Raw genomic sequence first — 17500 nt, forward strand, 5'->3', positions numbered from 1 at the left:
TAAGATCCTATAATACGTCTTTTGTGTTCTCATGAATAATTATACTTTTATGGATGAAATATCCAAACAGCAAAAGATGGTGACATTAGACAAATATTGATTACACAACCGAGATCATATCTAAAGCGTATAATAGACGAGCAGATGATTTGTACAGTTGCAAACTTCTTGTCCGACACCGTTGCTTATCTGTCTAGTATTATCATTTCTTTTGAACTTAAAGTTTATACATAATACTCTTAACCCAGAATATGCATAGAAATTTTGAAATAATAAAAGCTAAAAACTTATTGAAGCAAAACATAAATATTCAGTGAACATGAGAAATCTTATCAAATGAGTCAACTTAATTTTATTTACTCATGTGATTAGGTTTCATCCTTTTCTTTTTCATTTTATAAACAGCTATGAAAGAATATGAAGCAAAATGATAAATGGATGTTAATGAGATAGGGGAGAAGGCAAATGAACTTGATCGTCTGCTAAACTCAGGGATATTACCTTCTAAACTGGGGAATTAATAGGAGTATCCTTAGCTTACCGAGGTATTAAAATGCATGGTGCTAACTTTACCATCAAATGAAAAGAATTCTCGCTCTGATTTCCCATAGAACAAATATTTCATAATGGGAGAAGTTTCAGTTTCCGAGTAAGCTGTCAAGTGGGGTTGGAGTAATTGTAATCATAATTTAACCGAAATGTATTTTATTACATTGTGTAATTGTAATTGAAAATGAAATTGCTGTAAGTAACTGTAATTTAACTAATTACAGAAAGATGTAATTTGTAATTCAATTGTATTGATTCAAGTGAATCTATCTTCATCCTATTGTAAGGTGACCAGAACTGAGCGGCATAATCCAAGTGTTTTCCAACTAGTGCTAATAAATACTGTTTTGATTTTACCTCTGCTCCTCTATCATTTACACTTCTGGAAATTAAATTTGCTCCCCTCAATACACCGTTTCCTGAGCCAAAGATTAGCGTTTACTCACGCATCCATATCCCTTGTAATTGTAACTCATTGTAATTGAATATGTTGTTAAGTAATTGTAATTGTAACAGTCATTGTAATTGAATATGTTGCTAAGTAATTGTAATTGTAACAGTCATTGTAACTGAATATGTTGTTAAGTAATTGTAACTGTAACAGTCATTGTAATTGTATATGTTGTTAGTAATTGTAATTGTACTGTAATTGCTATTTCCAAATTTAATTACAATTGTAATTGTAATTTACATTTTTTAAGTGATTGTAATTGTAATTTACTTTTTCCAGTGTAATTACTCCAACCCTGAAGGAAGAAAACCAGTGATAAGCGTCGACTGGAAATGCGTTGACCCTCCTTACTGTCGAAAAAAGCAAGACAGCAAATCAGTGTCTCTTAAAATTTCCAATATTACCGCAGAATATACTAAGGAATTCTACTCAAGACATAAATGTATAAGTGAAATACTTTAAGAGCAGTATGAGGCAATCGATGACCCAAATAATGACAATGAATATCATGTCCAATTTTGGGAACTCCTTCAAACAAATTTGCCTATGTTTTCTGTGGGGAAGATACACATTTGTTTGTTTTTGGTTATGGTCAAGATCTTTTATCATCCTTCAGGAAATGTATACCTAATCTTGGTTTTATTATCACTATTATAATAAATAACTTTGTACTGTTCAATTAGTTAACAAGCTGCATTTGCGTCTGCTGTCCTCTACTTTCTTAAATACTTGCACTGGTCTTATCACAATTATGACTTTCTAACAAGATCAGGCTTTGCACACTTGCTGTATTATCACTATTGTTGATTGCCATATACTTTGCACCAGTTAAGTATGTTTTCTTAAATGCTGACATTTGTTTCACTGTACTTACGAATAAACAACAAAAATGCAAAATTGTCATCTCTTTCACTTATGTTCACAAACAAAGCATTCCTATTTACTTATATATTCACCGATTACGTATTCGACCAAAGAGGTCTAGAACAATTTGGAAATAAGAACGATTTTGCCAAATTTAATTTGTCGTGTACGCATCAGTGACGTACAATGACTAAACAAAGTGAGCAATATTTATTAAACTTCTAAATCTAATAGAGACGACAGTAATAGAGCGATATTGAACATATACGACATCGCTCTACTGCTGCAATGCTATGTATCTATAATTATAGTATAGCAAGAAATATAATAAATACATGAACACGTATACTATCATTTTAGGTATGTGTATACATATATATGTATACGCACCACTGCAGCCGTTGCTAGTGCAGCATGTTAGGCTCTCACACAGTGGTAGTAGAAGCGCCGACGCGCTAATTACATGGATTATTGTTCTAATTAATTTCAATACCTTGGGGCCTACAGCCTTTGGATTACAATTCTCGCACCAAATGTGCTAGTACGTCGGGGCGGTACATTATTTTACACTTTCAGTCTTAGAAATAGAGGTGCACAACAAAACATTTCAGAATGACATCTAAGGACTCCTTTTACACTTATCGTCTCTGCAATATCCTAAATAAGTTATTTTCTGATTCTCTTAAATTCAGCATGGGACATTAAAGTGTACGATCAATAACTTTATATTGTGCAATGTTCGTTACATCAGACGTACCTACACATATGATGTGCAAAATTGACACATCATTAGAGCGGATGCTTCAAACACAGCCTTTGTGTTATGGAGTATCGTCTCCGGTAACTTTTTGTAGGTGAAAGTTTCCAACATTAGTTGTTCATTCGTAGTTCGGCAATGACTGATAACATTACTACAAGAATCCATCCCTTCGCCAGGGAGGATCAGAGGCAAAACATTTTGCCAGAAATATTATGAAATCCGAAAAGAGACTCGAAGTCCAGTATACTCCACCCTTCTATTCTAATGAAATCTACGAAGTTAAAAATTGAGAGCCCATTAGAGGAAGAACTGCCCTATGATACATTGAAAAAAAAATCACGTGAGACTGAGCATATAATAAAAGCGATTGGTTTAACAACAGGAATATATGAATCAGATTAAGGAACGAATGAATAAATAAAGCCATTTCAGTAAGGTTATAGCACCTACAGCTGAATAAATTTTCATAAAAACTTTCATAAAAAAATACTGCCATTATTAAAAACTTATACTGACAAGAAAATTCAAATATGTAAAATCAACACACATCTTTCTCACATATTCGTACATTTGGAATATAAATTAACTAAAAATGAAAAATAAATTTAAAAAAACCTGTTCGAATTCCGTTAAAAATTCATTCGTCCAAAATCACAGTCACTGAAATCTCGCACTAGTTGCATCATGATGGGCATTCTTCCAGACTATCATGGAAATTCAACAGCTAATATTATGTCCATTTTCTTCTTATATGCGAAAAGTGGGCCACTCAAATTAAACTATCCCGTTACGCGTGACGAATTTACGATCTTGCAGCAGAATCGTAAGAGAAGCGTCACATCGAGGCCCGATACCCACTATTTTCAAAAGTATCAAGTACGGCAGGGCGTGAGAAATGTTACAAATTGAGTCTGAGAGAGAGAGAGAGAGAGAGAGAGAGAGAGAGAGAGAGAGAGAGAGAGGATTTCCGTATCAAATGAAGTTTTACAAGAAACATCACAGAGAGAGAGAGATAGAGATATTCAGTATCAAAAAAAAAATGAAGTTACAAGAACATCAGAAGAGAGATGAGAGAGAGAGAGAGAGAGAGAGAGAGAGAGAGAGAGAGATTCCGTATCAAATGAAGTTACAAGAACATCAGAGAGAGAGAGAGAGAGAGAGAGAGAGAGAGAGACCTTACCTTACCTTACAGACCTTACAGTTCGTTCGGGTTGCCCCAGGTCCCTCAGTGTGAGGCACCTCTAATGTCTACCAGAGAGTTGCTAGTACATCTTCCGGTATATTTTGCATCTTCCAATCTTGGATGGTCTGGGATGCAGTTTAGATATTTGTCGAGCTTATTCTTAAACACATCTACGCTCACTCCTGATATATTCCTCAGATGAGCTGGCAACGCATTGAATAGACGCTGCATTATCGAGCTGGTGCGTAGTGGATTAATGTTCTGTGTGCTTTCCTTATTTTTCCTGGTATAGTTTGGGCACTATTAATCTACCTCTGCTTGCTCTTTCTGATATTTTTAGTTCCATGATATTTTCTGTTATTCCTTCTATTCTGTTTCCATGCCTGAATTATCATGTAGCGTTTCTCTTCTCCTTTAGACTATATAATTTTAAGGATTGTAGTCTTTCCCAGTAGTCTAGGTCCTTAACTTCTTCTATTCTAGCTGTAAAGGACCTTTGTACACTCTCTATTTGTGCAATATCCTTTTGATAGTGTGGGTACCATATCATATTGCAATATTCAAGTGGACTACGAACATATGTTTTATAAAGCATAATCATGTGTTCAGCTTTTCTTGTTTTGAAGTGCCGTAACAACATTCCCATTTTTGCTTTACATTTTGCCAACAGAATGGCTATTTGATCATTGCATAACATGTTCCTATTCATCATCACACCAAGGTCTTTAACTGCTTCCTTATTTGTGATTGTCTCATTATTAGGTCCCCTATATGCATATAGCTTTCCTTCTCTGTCTCCATAATTTATTGATTCAAATTTATCAGAGTTAAATACCATCCTATTTACCTCTGCCCAATCATATACTTTGTTAAGGTCTCTTTGTAGAGCGTTCCTATCTTCATCACAAGTAATTTTCTCTACTTATTCTTGTGTCATCAGCGAAACTACTCACTACCGAATCCTTAACATTACTGTCTATGTCTTCAATCATAATAACAAACAATATTGCAGCTAGCACCGTACCTTGTGGCACACCGGATATTACCTTGGTTTCATCCGATTTCTCATCGTTTGCAATAACTATGTTTTCTGTTGTGTAAAAATTCTTTTAACCATCTTCCTACTTTATCTACGATATTGTGTTTTCTAATTTTCTTTGCTAATATATTATGGTCTACTTTGTCAAAAGCTTTGCAAAGTCTAGATAAACCACATCTGTTTCATTTCCGCTTTTCATATTTTTGAATATGTTCTCACGGTGGACTAACAGTTGGGTTTGTGTACTTTTTCCGGGTACGAAACCGCGTTGTCCTATATTAAACCAATTATTTTTTATTAAATGTTTCATAATATTTTTCTTCATTACCCTTTCATACACTTTCATAATATGTGATGTTAGACTCACAGGCCTATAATTACTTGCCTCTAGTCTTGATCCACTTTTGAAAGTAGGGGTGATATATACTAATTTTGTGCTCATCATAAATCTTGCCTGTATCTACACTTTGTCTTAATAATATTGCAAGTGGCTTTGCGATAGAATGAACCACTTTCCTTAACAAAATAGCAGGGACTCCATCCGGCCCTGCAGCAGCTCCATTTTTAATTTCATTAATTGCCTGCACAATATCAGCTTCATTAATTTCTATGTCAGCTAAATATTCACTATTTTCGTCCCTTACTTCTATATCATTATCTTCATTATCTATTCTAGGGGTGAATTCTCTCTTATATCGTTCTGCCAGTATGTTGCAAATTTCCTTTTTTCATTCGTTAATCTCCCTTCAATTCTCAGAGGGTCTATTTCTATTCTTCTTTTATTCATCTTCTTCGCATATGAGTATAATAGTTTGGGGTTTTGCTTGATATTTAATAGGGTTTTTTCTTCCAAGTCCCGTTTTTCATTTTCTTTTGATTGTATAATCTTTTGTTCTGCATTTCCTATCTTACTTTTTAGTTCTATAACTTTCAATGCATTTTTTTTCTTTTGCAAGACCTTTTTTCCACTTTCTGATTCTCTGAACAAGATCCTTCTGTCTCTTGGTATGCATGAATGATGTTTACTTTTCTTCTTCGGTATATATTTATCCACTATTTTCTCCAATATTTTATATAATATCTCCGTATTTACCCTTATGTCATCACTTACGAAAATGTTATCCCAATCTTTGTTTAATTCTTCATTAATTTCTGACCATTTTATATTTTTACTGTAGAAGTTGTATTTTCCATATCCTTCCCACTTTTTCATTTCTTGCTTATCTCTATTTTCACTTGCTTTGGAATGACTGTTAATTCTATGACATTATGATCTGAAATACTCGCATTATAAACTATTATTTCTTTAACATAATTCATCTCGTTCACAAATACTAGGTCTAAAGTATTTTCCTTTCTTGTTGGCAGGTGATTTATTTGTTGAATGTTGTATTCTAGTAGCATATCTAATAGCTTTTCAAATTGCCTCTTATCTTCTGCACTACTATTACTCTCTTTTTTATATGTATAAGTACAACCACAGTCTCCTATTCGTTCTTTCATTCTACAAAGGAAAGTTGAAGTCACCCAGATAGGAGAAATAGTCCAGTCCTTGTGATTTCTACATATATCATCCAATTTTTCAATTATTAAGTCAAACTCTTTAGTATTAGGAGGTCTATATATTACTATGTTCATCAATTTTTCAGATTCAAATTCTACCGCTATTAGTTCACATTCTGAGTTACTATATTTCTCATATATTTGTCCTTGTTTTTTGTCTTTCCCATATATTGCGGTTCCCCCTTGATTCCTATTTTTTTCTATCTGATCTATAAGTTTGGAACCCTTTTTTATTTGATCATCATTCCCAGTCTTTGGGAATACCAGGTTTCACTTATATTCATTATATCTATTTTCTTTTCATTTTGGGTTAGTTCTTCTAAGTACTCTATTTTTCTTTTTGAGTTACTCGTAACTAAACCCTGCGCATTCATCACTATGATGGTTTGCGTGTTTTCTCCTTCATTTAATATTGGTAGTAATAATGATTTTCCCATGTCTCTTTCCGTTCGGTATGTTGTTCTTTTTTTCATTTCAGAAATTCTGACATTAAAAAATCCAACTTTTCCATATATGATCTTCCTTCATCATAATTATTCATTTTGTGTCTGAATCTGCAATTTTCTCCGTTTCTGCAATATCCTCTTGCATAAGAGAGAGAGAGAGAGATTCCGTATCAAATGAAGTTACAAGAACATCAGAGAGAGAGAGAGAGAGAGAGAGATTCCGTATCAAATGAAGTTACAAGAACATCACAGAGAGAGAGAGATAGAGAGAGATATTCAGTATCAAATGAAGTTACAAGAGAGAGAGAGAGAGAGAGAGAGAGAGAGAGAGAGATTCTGTATAAATGAAGCTTACAAGAACATCAGAGAGAGAGAGAGAAGAGAAAGAGAGATTCCGTATCATATTGAAGTACAAGAACATCAGAGGAGAGAGAGAGAGAGAGAGATGAGGTAGAGAGAGAGAGAGAGAGAAGAGAGAGAGAGAGAGGAGGAGAGAGAGAGAAGGAGAGAGAGAGTCCGTATCATATGAAGTTTTAAGAACATGAGAGAGAGAGAGAGAGTACGAGCTGGGAGGAGAGGAAAGAGGAGAGGAAAAGATTCCCGTATCAAATGAAGTTACAAGAACAACAGGAGAGAGAGAGAGAGAGAGAGACCTTACCTTAACTTACAGACCTTACATCTTGTTCGGGTTGCCCCAGGTCCCTCAGTGTGAGGCACCTCTAATGTCTACCAGAGAGTTGCTAGCACATCTTCCGGTATATTTTGCATCTTCCAATCTTGGATGGTCTAGGATGCAGCTTAGATATTTGTCAAGCTTATTCTTAAACACATCTACGCTCACTCCTGATATATTCCTCAGATGAGCTGGCAACGCATTGAATAGACGCTGCATTATCGATGCTGGTGCGTAGTGGATTAATGTTCTGTGTGCTTTCCTTATTTTTCCTGGTATAGTTTTGGGCACTATTAATCTACCTCTGCTTGCTCTTTCTGATATTTTTAGCTCCATGATGTTTTTGGTTGTTGGTTGGTTTTATAAAGTTTAGGTGCAACACCAAGCACTGGGGCAGCAAAGGCTATTCAGCGCTTACTGTATAACTATGAAATTATAAGACGTGTTATATCATATACAGCAGGTTTATTTCTTTGAGATAATTTACTATATTTTGAAGTGGGGCATTTTCTCCCAATAGTTCTTCATGTGGTATGTTATATATGTTGTTGGATCTTCGTTTTCTTTCGAATTTATTGCATTTAGTTAGTAGATGACGGACTGTGACCAGAGTACGACAATGGTCACAGTAAGGGGCCTGTCTTTCCTTGCCTTGCAACATCAAGTATTTGTGTGTTGAGTATTTATATCCTATTCTTAATCTTGTTAATATGACATCTTCCCTTCTTTGACATTGTTGTCTATTCCAAGGTTTTACAGATGGATTAATATTCTTTAATTTATGATTCAATTCTAGCCGTTCTTTTTCCCATTTTGACTGACAGTATTCCTTTATTGTTGTTTTAAAGTCATTGTAAGGGATTTGTATTTTTTGATAGACTCCTTTTTTACTGCCTTTTTGGCTTCTTTATCCACCTCTTCATTACCCTTTATGCCCACATGGAAAGGGACCCAACATAATTTTATATTTATAGATTTCCGTTTTACTATTATATCTATCCACTCCCTTATTTCTTCAATTACGGGATGAGAAACTGTATATTGTCTTAGCGCCTCTAAAGCACTGTAAGAATCCGTGTATATTACAAAGGTATCGTTTGCCTTTCCCACCATAAAGGAATGTTTTATAGCCTCTAATATAGCATTTATCTCTGCAGTGAATATCGAGCATATTTTCGGAATTTTTTCCCTTATTTTTATATTTTTTGTTACTACAGCATAGCCTACCCCCTCCTTCGACTTGGAACCATCTGTATAAATACTAATGTCCCGTTTATGTTTTTCCTGGTGTGACAGAAATTCACTCCTTAATTGTGCATCTGTTACCTTCTTATTAAATGATTTTTCACAGATTTCTATTTTAGCATGTCTCCACGGAGGTATTTTAGGAGTGGTTATTTTTGATATGCTACTTGTTCTTAATTTTAGATGTTCTATATCAGGTTTTAATCTATTCTCCAATGGTTTAGAGGCTCTTGGTTTATTGTCATAATTATTTGTTATGTTCTTCATATATTTGGTGTTTGGATTATCATTAAGGTTATTTATTTTAGCTATATAATTTTAATCCCATTTCTTCTCTTCGTACTTTCAGGGGAGCTATTCCTGCTTCTACATACAGACTTTCCACGGGGGAAGTTCTGTCGGCTCCAGAAGTGGCATCGTCTAATACCCAGTTGTTTGTATGACATCCAGTTTTGGTTAATAGGGTTTTAGAAGCACTACCCATATACTTGGACATGCATAATCAAGTTTACTTAGACAAATAGCCTTATATACTTTTATCAGAGAGGTTCTATCAGCAACCCAGTCATTATGCACAATTACTTATATTATATTTAAGGATTTTTTCACTTTTATCGCCAGTTGTTCTATATGTTCTTTAAATGCAAGTTTTTGTTATCAAGTATTACACCCAGGAATTTTATCTGATCCATCATATTCAATTATATCATTATTTATGAATAAAGTAGGAATTAATTCCTGTTTTCTTGATCTTGTAAATCTGACTGCTTTTGTTTTTTGCGGTGAAAATTTAAAACCCTTGTTATCGGCCCATTTTTTTACCCTATTTATGGCTGCTTGCAATCTGTTGGTATGTCCAGCGCTTTTTCACCACTACTATATATGACCATATCATATTGCAATATTCAAGTGGACTACGAACATATGTTTTATAAAGCATAATCATGTGTTCAGCTTTTCTTGTTTTGAAGTGCCGTAACACCATTCCCATTTTTGCTTTACATTTTGCCAATAGAATTGCTATTTGATCATTGCATAACATGTTCCTATTCATCATCACACCAAGGTCTTTAACCCGTTTAAACTGCTTCCTTATTTGTGATTGTCTCATTATTAGGTCCCCTATATGAATAAATAGCTTTCCTTCTGTCTCCATAATTTATTGATTCAAATTTATCAGAGTTAAATTGCCATCCTATTTACCTCTGCCCAATCATATACTTTGTTAAGGTCTCTTTGTAGCGCGTTCCTATCTTCATCACAAGTAATTTCTCTACTTATTCTTGTGTCATCGGCGAAACTACTCCACTACCGAGTTCCTTAACATTACTGTCTATGTCTGCAATCATAATAACAAACAGTAATGCAGCTAACACCGTACCTTGTGGCACACCGGATATTACCTTAGCTTCATCCGATTTCTCATCGTTTGCAATAACTATCTGTTTTCTGTTGTGTAAAAATTCTTTTAACCAACTTCCTAATTTATCCACTATATTATGTTTTCTAATTTTCTTCGCTAATATATTATGGTCTACCTTGTCAAAAGCTTTTGAAAAGTCTAGATAAACCACATCTGTTTCATTTCCCGCTTTTCATATTTTTGTATATGTTCTCACGGTGGACTAACAGTTGGGTTTGTGTACTTTTTTCGGGTACAAAACCATGTTGTCCTATATTAAACCAAATTATTTTTATTAAATGTTTCATAATATTTTTCTTCATTACCCTTTCATACACTTTCATAATATGTGATGTTAGATCAGACCAGGATGTATCACAGGGCCTATAATTTACTTGCCTCTAGTTTTGATCCACTTTTGAAAGTAGGGGTAATATATGCTAATTTATGCTCATCATAAATCTTGCCAGTATCTACACTTTGTCTTAATAATATTGCAAGTGGCTTTGCGATAGAATGAACTACTTTCTTTAACAAAATAGCAGGAACACCATCAGGACCTGCAGCAGCTCCATTTTTAATTTCATTAATAGCCTGCACAATATCAGCCTCATTAATATCTATGTCAGCTAAATATTCACTATTTTCGTCCCTTACTTCTATATCATTATCTTCATTATCAATTCTAGGGGTGAATTCTCTCTTTATATCGTTCTGCCAATATGTTGCATTTTCCTTTTTTTCATTCGTTAAGTACTCCCTTCAATTCTTAGAGGGCCTATTTCTATTCTTCTTTTATTCATCTTTTTCGCGTACGAGTATAATAGTTTGGGGTTTTGCTTGATATTTACTAGGGTTTTTTCTTCCAAGTCCCGTTTTTCATTTTCTTTTGATTGTATAATCTTTTGTTCTGCACTTTCTATCTTACTTTTTAGTTCTATAACTTTCCATGCATTTTTTTTCTTATGCAAGACCTTTTTTCCCACTTTCTGATTTTCTGGAACAAGATTCCTTCTGTCTCTTGGTATGCATGACTGATGTTTACTTTTCTTCTTCGGTATATATTTATCCACTATTTTCTCTAATATATAATATCTCCGTATTTACCCTTATGTCATCACTTACGAAAATGTTATCCCAATCTTTGTTTAATTGTTCATTTATTTCTGACCATTTTATATTTTTACTTTAGAAGTTGTATTTTCCATATCCTTCCCACTTTTTCATTTCTTGCTTATCTCTGTTTTCACTTGCTTTGGAATGAACTGTTAATTCTATGACATTATGGTCTGAAATACTCGCATTATAAACTATTATTTCTTTAACATAATTCACATCGTTCACAAATACTAGGTCTAAAGTATTTTCCTTTCTTGTTGGCAGGTGATTTATTTGTTGAATGTTGTATTCTAGTAGCATATGTAATAGTTTTATTCGAAATGCCTCTTATCTCCTGCACTACTATTACTCTCTTTTTTATATGCATAAATACAACCACCACAATCTCCTATTCGTTCTTTCCAGTCTACGAAAGGAAAGTTAAAGTCTCCAGATAGGAGAATGTCCAGTCCTTGTGATTTCTACATATATCATCCAATTTTCTATTATTATGTCAAACCTTTCGGTATTAGGGGGTCTATATATTACTATGTTCATTAATTTGTCAGATTCAAATTCTACCGCTATTAGTTCACATTCTGAGTTACTATATTTCTCATATATTTTCCTTGTTTTTTTGTTTTTTTGTCTTTCCCATAAATTGCGGTTCCCCCTTGATTCCTATTTTTTCAATCTGATCTATAAGTTTGGAACCCTTTTATTTGATCATCATTCCAGTCTCTTGGAATACCAGGTTCACTTATATTTCATTATATCTATTCTTTTAAATTTGGTTTAGTTCTTAAGTACTCTATTTTTCTTTTTGAGTTACTCGTAACTAAACCCTGCGCATTAATCTCTATGATGGTTTGCGTTTTTTCTCCTTCATTTAATATAGGTAATAATAAGGAGAGAGAGAGAGAGAGAGAGAGAGAGAGAGAGAGAGAGAGAGAGGAGAGAGAGAGATTCCAAAGTATCAAATGAAGTTCCAGAACAAGAACATCACAGAGAGAGAGAGAGAGAGAGGAGAGAGAGAGAGAGAGAGATTCCGTATCAAATGAAGTTACAAGATCATCAGAGAGAGAGAGAGAGAGAGAGAGAGACCTTACAGACCTTACATCTTGTTCGGGTTGCCCCAGGTCCCTCAGTGTGAGGCACCTCTAATGTCTACCAGAGAGTTGCTAGTACATCTTCCGGTATATTTGCATCTTCCAATCTTGGATGGTCTGGGATGCAGTTTAGATATTTGTCGAGCTTATTCTTAAACACATCTACGCTCACTCCTGATATTTATTCCTCAGATGCAGCTGGCAACGCATTGAATAGACGCTTGCATTATCGATGCTGGTGCGTAGGGTGAATTAATGTCCTGTGTGCTTTGCCTTATTTTTCCTGGTATTTGTTTTTGGGCACTATTAATCTACCTCTGCTTGCTCTTTCTGATATTTTTAGTTCCATGATATTTTCTGTTATTCCTTCTATCTGTTTCCATGCCTGAATTATCATGTATCGTTCTCTTACTCCTTTCATTTCTAGACTTATATAATTTTAAGAATTGTAGTCTTTGTCCCAGTAGTCTAGGTCCTTAACTTCTTCTATTCTAGCTGTAAAGGACCTTTGTACACTCTCTATTTGTGCAATATCCTTTTGATAGTGTGGGTACCATATCATATTGCAATATTCAAGTGGACTACGAACATATGTTTTATAAAGCATAATCATGTGTTCAGCTTTTCTTGTTTTGAAGTGCCGTAACAACATTCCCATTTTTGCTTTACATTTTGCCAACAGAGTTGCTATTTGATCATTGCATAACATGTTTCCTATTCATCATCACACCAAGGTCTTTAACTGCTTCCTTATTTGTGATTGTCTCATTATTAGGTCCCTATATGCATATAGCTTTCCCTTCTCTGTCTCCATAAATTTGTATTTGATTCAAATTTATCAGAGTTAAAGTACAATCCTATTTACCTCTGCCCAATCATATACTTTGTTAAGGTCTCTTTGTAGAGCGTTCCTATCTTCATCACAAGTATTTCTCTACTTATTCTTGTGTCATCAGCGAAACTACTCACTACCGAATCCTTAGCATTACTGTCTATGTCTTCAATCATAATAACAAACAGTATTGCAGCTAACACCGTACCTTGCGGCACACCGGATATTACCTTGGCTTCATCCGATTTCTCGTCGTTGCAATAACTATCTGTTTTCTGTTGTGTAAAAACAAAAATTCTTTTAACCATCTTCCTACTTTATCCACGATATGTGTTTTCTAATTTTCTTCGCCAATATATTATGGTCTACTTTGTCAAAAGCTTTTGCAAAGTCTAGATAAACCACATCTGTTTCATTTCCGCTTTTCATATTTTTGAATATGTTCTCACGGTGGACTAACAGTTGGGTTTGTGTACTTTTTCCGGGTACGAACCATGTTGTCCTTTATTAAAACAAATTATTTTTTATTAAATGTTTCATAATATTTTTCTTCATTACCCTTTCATACACTTTCATTATATGTGATGTTAGACTCACAGGCCTATAATTACTTGCCTCTAGTCTTGATCCACTTTTGAAAGTAGGGGTAATATACGCTAATTGTGCTCATCATATATCTTGCCTGTATCAACACTTTGCTTAATAATATTGCAAGTGGCTTTGCGATAGAATGAACTACTTTCTTTAACAAAATAGCAGGATTCCATCAGGCCCTGCAGCAGCTCCATTTTTAATTTCATTAATAGCCTGCACAATATCAGCTTCATTAATATCTATGTCAGCTAAATATTCACTATCATTTTCATGCCCTTACTTCTATATCATTATCTTCATTATCTATTCTAGGGGTGAATTCTCTCTTATATCGTTCTGCCAGTATGTTGCAAATTTCCTTTTTTCATTCGTTAATCTCCCTTCAATTCTCAGAGGGCCTATTTCTATTCTTCTTTTATTCATCTTCTTCGCATATGAGTATAATAGTTGGGGTTTGCTTGATATTAATAGGGTTTTTTCTTCCAAGTCCCGTTTTTTCATTTTCTTTTGATTGTATAATCTTTTGTTCTGCATTTTCTATCTTACTTTTTAGTTCTATAACTTTCCATGCATTTTTTTCTTTTGCAAGACCTTTTTTCCACTTTCTGATTTTCTGGAACAAGATTCTTCTGTCTCTTGGTATGCATGAATGATGTTTACTTTTCTTCTTCGGTATATATTTTTCCACTATTATCTCCAATATTTTATATAATATCTCCGTATTTACCCTTATGTCATCGCTTACGAAAATGTTATCCCAATCTTTGTTTAATTCTTCATTATTTCTGACATTTTATATTTTTACTGTAGAAGTTGTATTTTCCATATCCTTCCCACTTTTTCATTTCTTGCTATCTCTATTTTCACTTGCTTTGGAATGAACTGTAATTCTATGACATTATGTCTGAAATACTCGCATTATAAACTATTATTTCTTTAACATAATTCATCTCGTTCACAATACTAGGTCTAAAGTATTTTCCTTTCTTGTTGGCAGGTGATTTATTTGTTGAATGTTGTATTCTAGTAGCATATCTAATAGCTTTTCAAATTGCCTCTTATCTTCTGCACTACTATTACTCTCTTTTTTATATGTATAAGTACAACCACAATCTCCTATTCGTTCTTTCCATTCTACGAAAGGAAAGTTGAAGTCACCAGATAGGAGAATAGTCCAGTCCTTGTGATTTCTACATATATCATCCAATTTTTCACTAATTATTAAGTCAAACTCTTTAGTATTAGGAGGTCTATATATTACTATGTTCTCATCAATTTTTCAGATTCAAATTCTACCGCCTAATTAGTTCACATTCTGAGTTACTATATTTCTCATATATTTTTTCTTGTTTTTTTGTCTTTTCCCATATATTGCGGTTCCCCCTTGATTCCTATTTTTTCTATCTGATCTATATGAAGTTTTGGAAACCCTTTTATTTGATCAGTCATTCCCAGTCTCTTGGGAGTACCAGGTTTCACTTATATTCATTGCTAATCTATTTGTTTCTTTTCCATTTTTGGGTTAGTTGCTTCTCAAGTACTCTATTTTTTCTTTTTGTGTTACTCGTAAAAAACCTAAACACCTGCGCATTTCATCACTATGATGGTTTGCGTGTTTTCTCCTTCATTTAATATTGGTAGTAATAAGGATTTTCCCATGTCTTCTTTCCTGTTCTGGTATGTTGTTCTTTTTTTCATTTCCAGAAATTCTGACATTAAAAATCCAACTTTTCCATAATATTTGATCTTCCTTCATCATAATTATTCATTTTGTGTCTGAATCTGCAATTTTCTCCGTCTGCAAGTTTTGCAATATCCTCTTGCATAATAAATACAGTTATTATCTCTTGAGTAGAATTTCGGAGCTGATGCTTTGAAATTTTTGCTGACACCTCTGCATATCTCATTGGTGGTTTGCTTTTCTCTTTTACCTGATATTCTTGATTTCTCTCTTTATTTGTTTCTTTCTTATTTTGGATTTTATTACTTGGTTGGTTATTTATTTGATTATGATTCATGGCTACAGGGTGCATATATTTGCATTTTTTGTCGAACTTACATCCTTTTCCTTCTTTTAGGTTTTTACATATTTTTGGATGCAGATCTCTGCAATCATCCCCATATCCATCTAAGTATGCACATTTACCATATATTTCATAGTTGTGACATACCTTAGGATGTTTGTAGTAACATCTTTCTCCAAATCTGCAATTCCCTCTTTTCAAAAGGTTGCAGATTTTGTCTTTCTTGTCTATTTTTTCCTCTTTCCCGTCATTGTGTAGATCTGGGTAGAGCCTCTTCGGATTTGCTTTTCTGTTGTCATATCGTAATTTATTTCTTCGTAGGTATGCTGCTTTATTGCCTCATATGTAGTATCAATGAGTATCTCTGCATCCATACTTTTATCTTGTTCTTTGTTTTCCTTATTTTTTTCTGTCATTTCATTTTTGTTTACTTCTCTTCCGTTTTCCTCTTCTTCTTCTTCTTCTTCTTCCTCTTCCTCTTCTTCTTCATCCTCAACTATTTGTACATTCAATCTTGATTTAATAACATTGTCTATCCATGATAGACATGTTGAACAAAAAATTCTTGTATCTTTTCTCAAATCTTGTATTACCTCAGCACACTGTGGATGGGTCGGAATGTTGCATGCAGCACATTTTCTGATTAGGTTTTGTGGATTGACTATGCTATACCAAACCTTACACAGTTTTGCATGCTTTTGGCATTCTTTTTCCTAATGCGTCAATTAGGATATTCACAAGATTCACCTTATTCATTTTCTTTGTCGGAATGTTGGTTTATGTATATTTTCTTTATGAGTCTCTTGACCACTTGGATTTTATTTGGAACTTCTTCAATTATTTTCAAGATGTTTTCATTAGATTTGTTCCAGTTTGAAGGATTATATCCTTCTAATATATCTATGATGCTTTTGTATCTTTTTGGTTAGGACTGTTGCTGATTTCATAGGTGAGAAATGCCAGTTCCCTTCCTGCTACCTCATCGTATTGCGAATCTGCTAGACACGCCAAATTACGCCACCTTTTCCCGCAGTTGGAACTTACTGCCATCTTGTTCTGATTTATAGTATTACACTTGATAAACTAACTTAGAAGACGCTTTATCCTACTATTTTCACACTAATCTTATCACCGATAGTTCACGAACACTTCTAGATATTTCTCAAATTCCAGTCGTATGTTAAACTTGTGATATCTGTTGATTATTGTGACTTCACGCGGGTACGTCTCACCAAGCAAGATGGCTACTACGAGAGAGAGAGAGAGAGAGATTCCGTATCAAATGAAGTTACAAGAACATCAGAGAGAGAGAGAGAGAGAGAGAGAGAGAGAGAGAGAGAGAGACTTAATTCGTTCTTTCAGTATTTCCGTATCAAATGAAGTTACAAGAACTTCAGAGAGAGAGAGAGAGAGAGAGAGAGAGAGAGAGAGAGAGAGAGAGAGAGAGAGAGAGATTCCGTATCAAATGAAGTTACAAGAACATCAGAGAGAGAGAGAGAGAGAGAGAGAGAGAGAGAGAGAGAGAGAGAGAGAGAGAGACGTTATTCGAAGTTACTCATTAATTCGTTCTTTCAGTATTTCCGTATCAAATGAGGTTACAAGAACTTGAGAGAGAGAGAGAGAGAGAGAGAGAGAGAGAGAGAGAGAGAGAGAGAGAGAGAGAGAGAG

At 34.2% G+C, this 17500-nt stretch overlaps 1 protein-coding gene across 4 annotated transcripts in view; it reads right to left on the reverse strand.

Annotated features, from left to right (window-relative positions):
* Window positions 1-17500, reverse strand: part of LOC135221901 (probable G-protein coupled receptor CG31760) — a 979933-nt gene that overhangs the window by 67857 nt on the left and 894576 nt on the right. The window lies entirely within an intron of this gene.

Source organism: Macrobrachium nipponense, chromosome 3 (genome assembly GCF_015104395.2).
Source record: "Macrobrachium nipponense isolate FS-2020 chromosome 3, ASM1510439v2, whole genome shotgun sequence".
In the NCBI taxonomy this organism is placed as follows: domain Eukaryota; kingdom Metazoa; phylum Arthropoda; class Malacostraca; order Decapoda; family Palaemonidae; genus Macrobrachium; species Macrobrachium nipponense.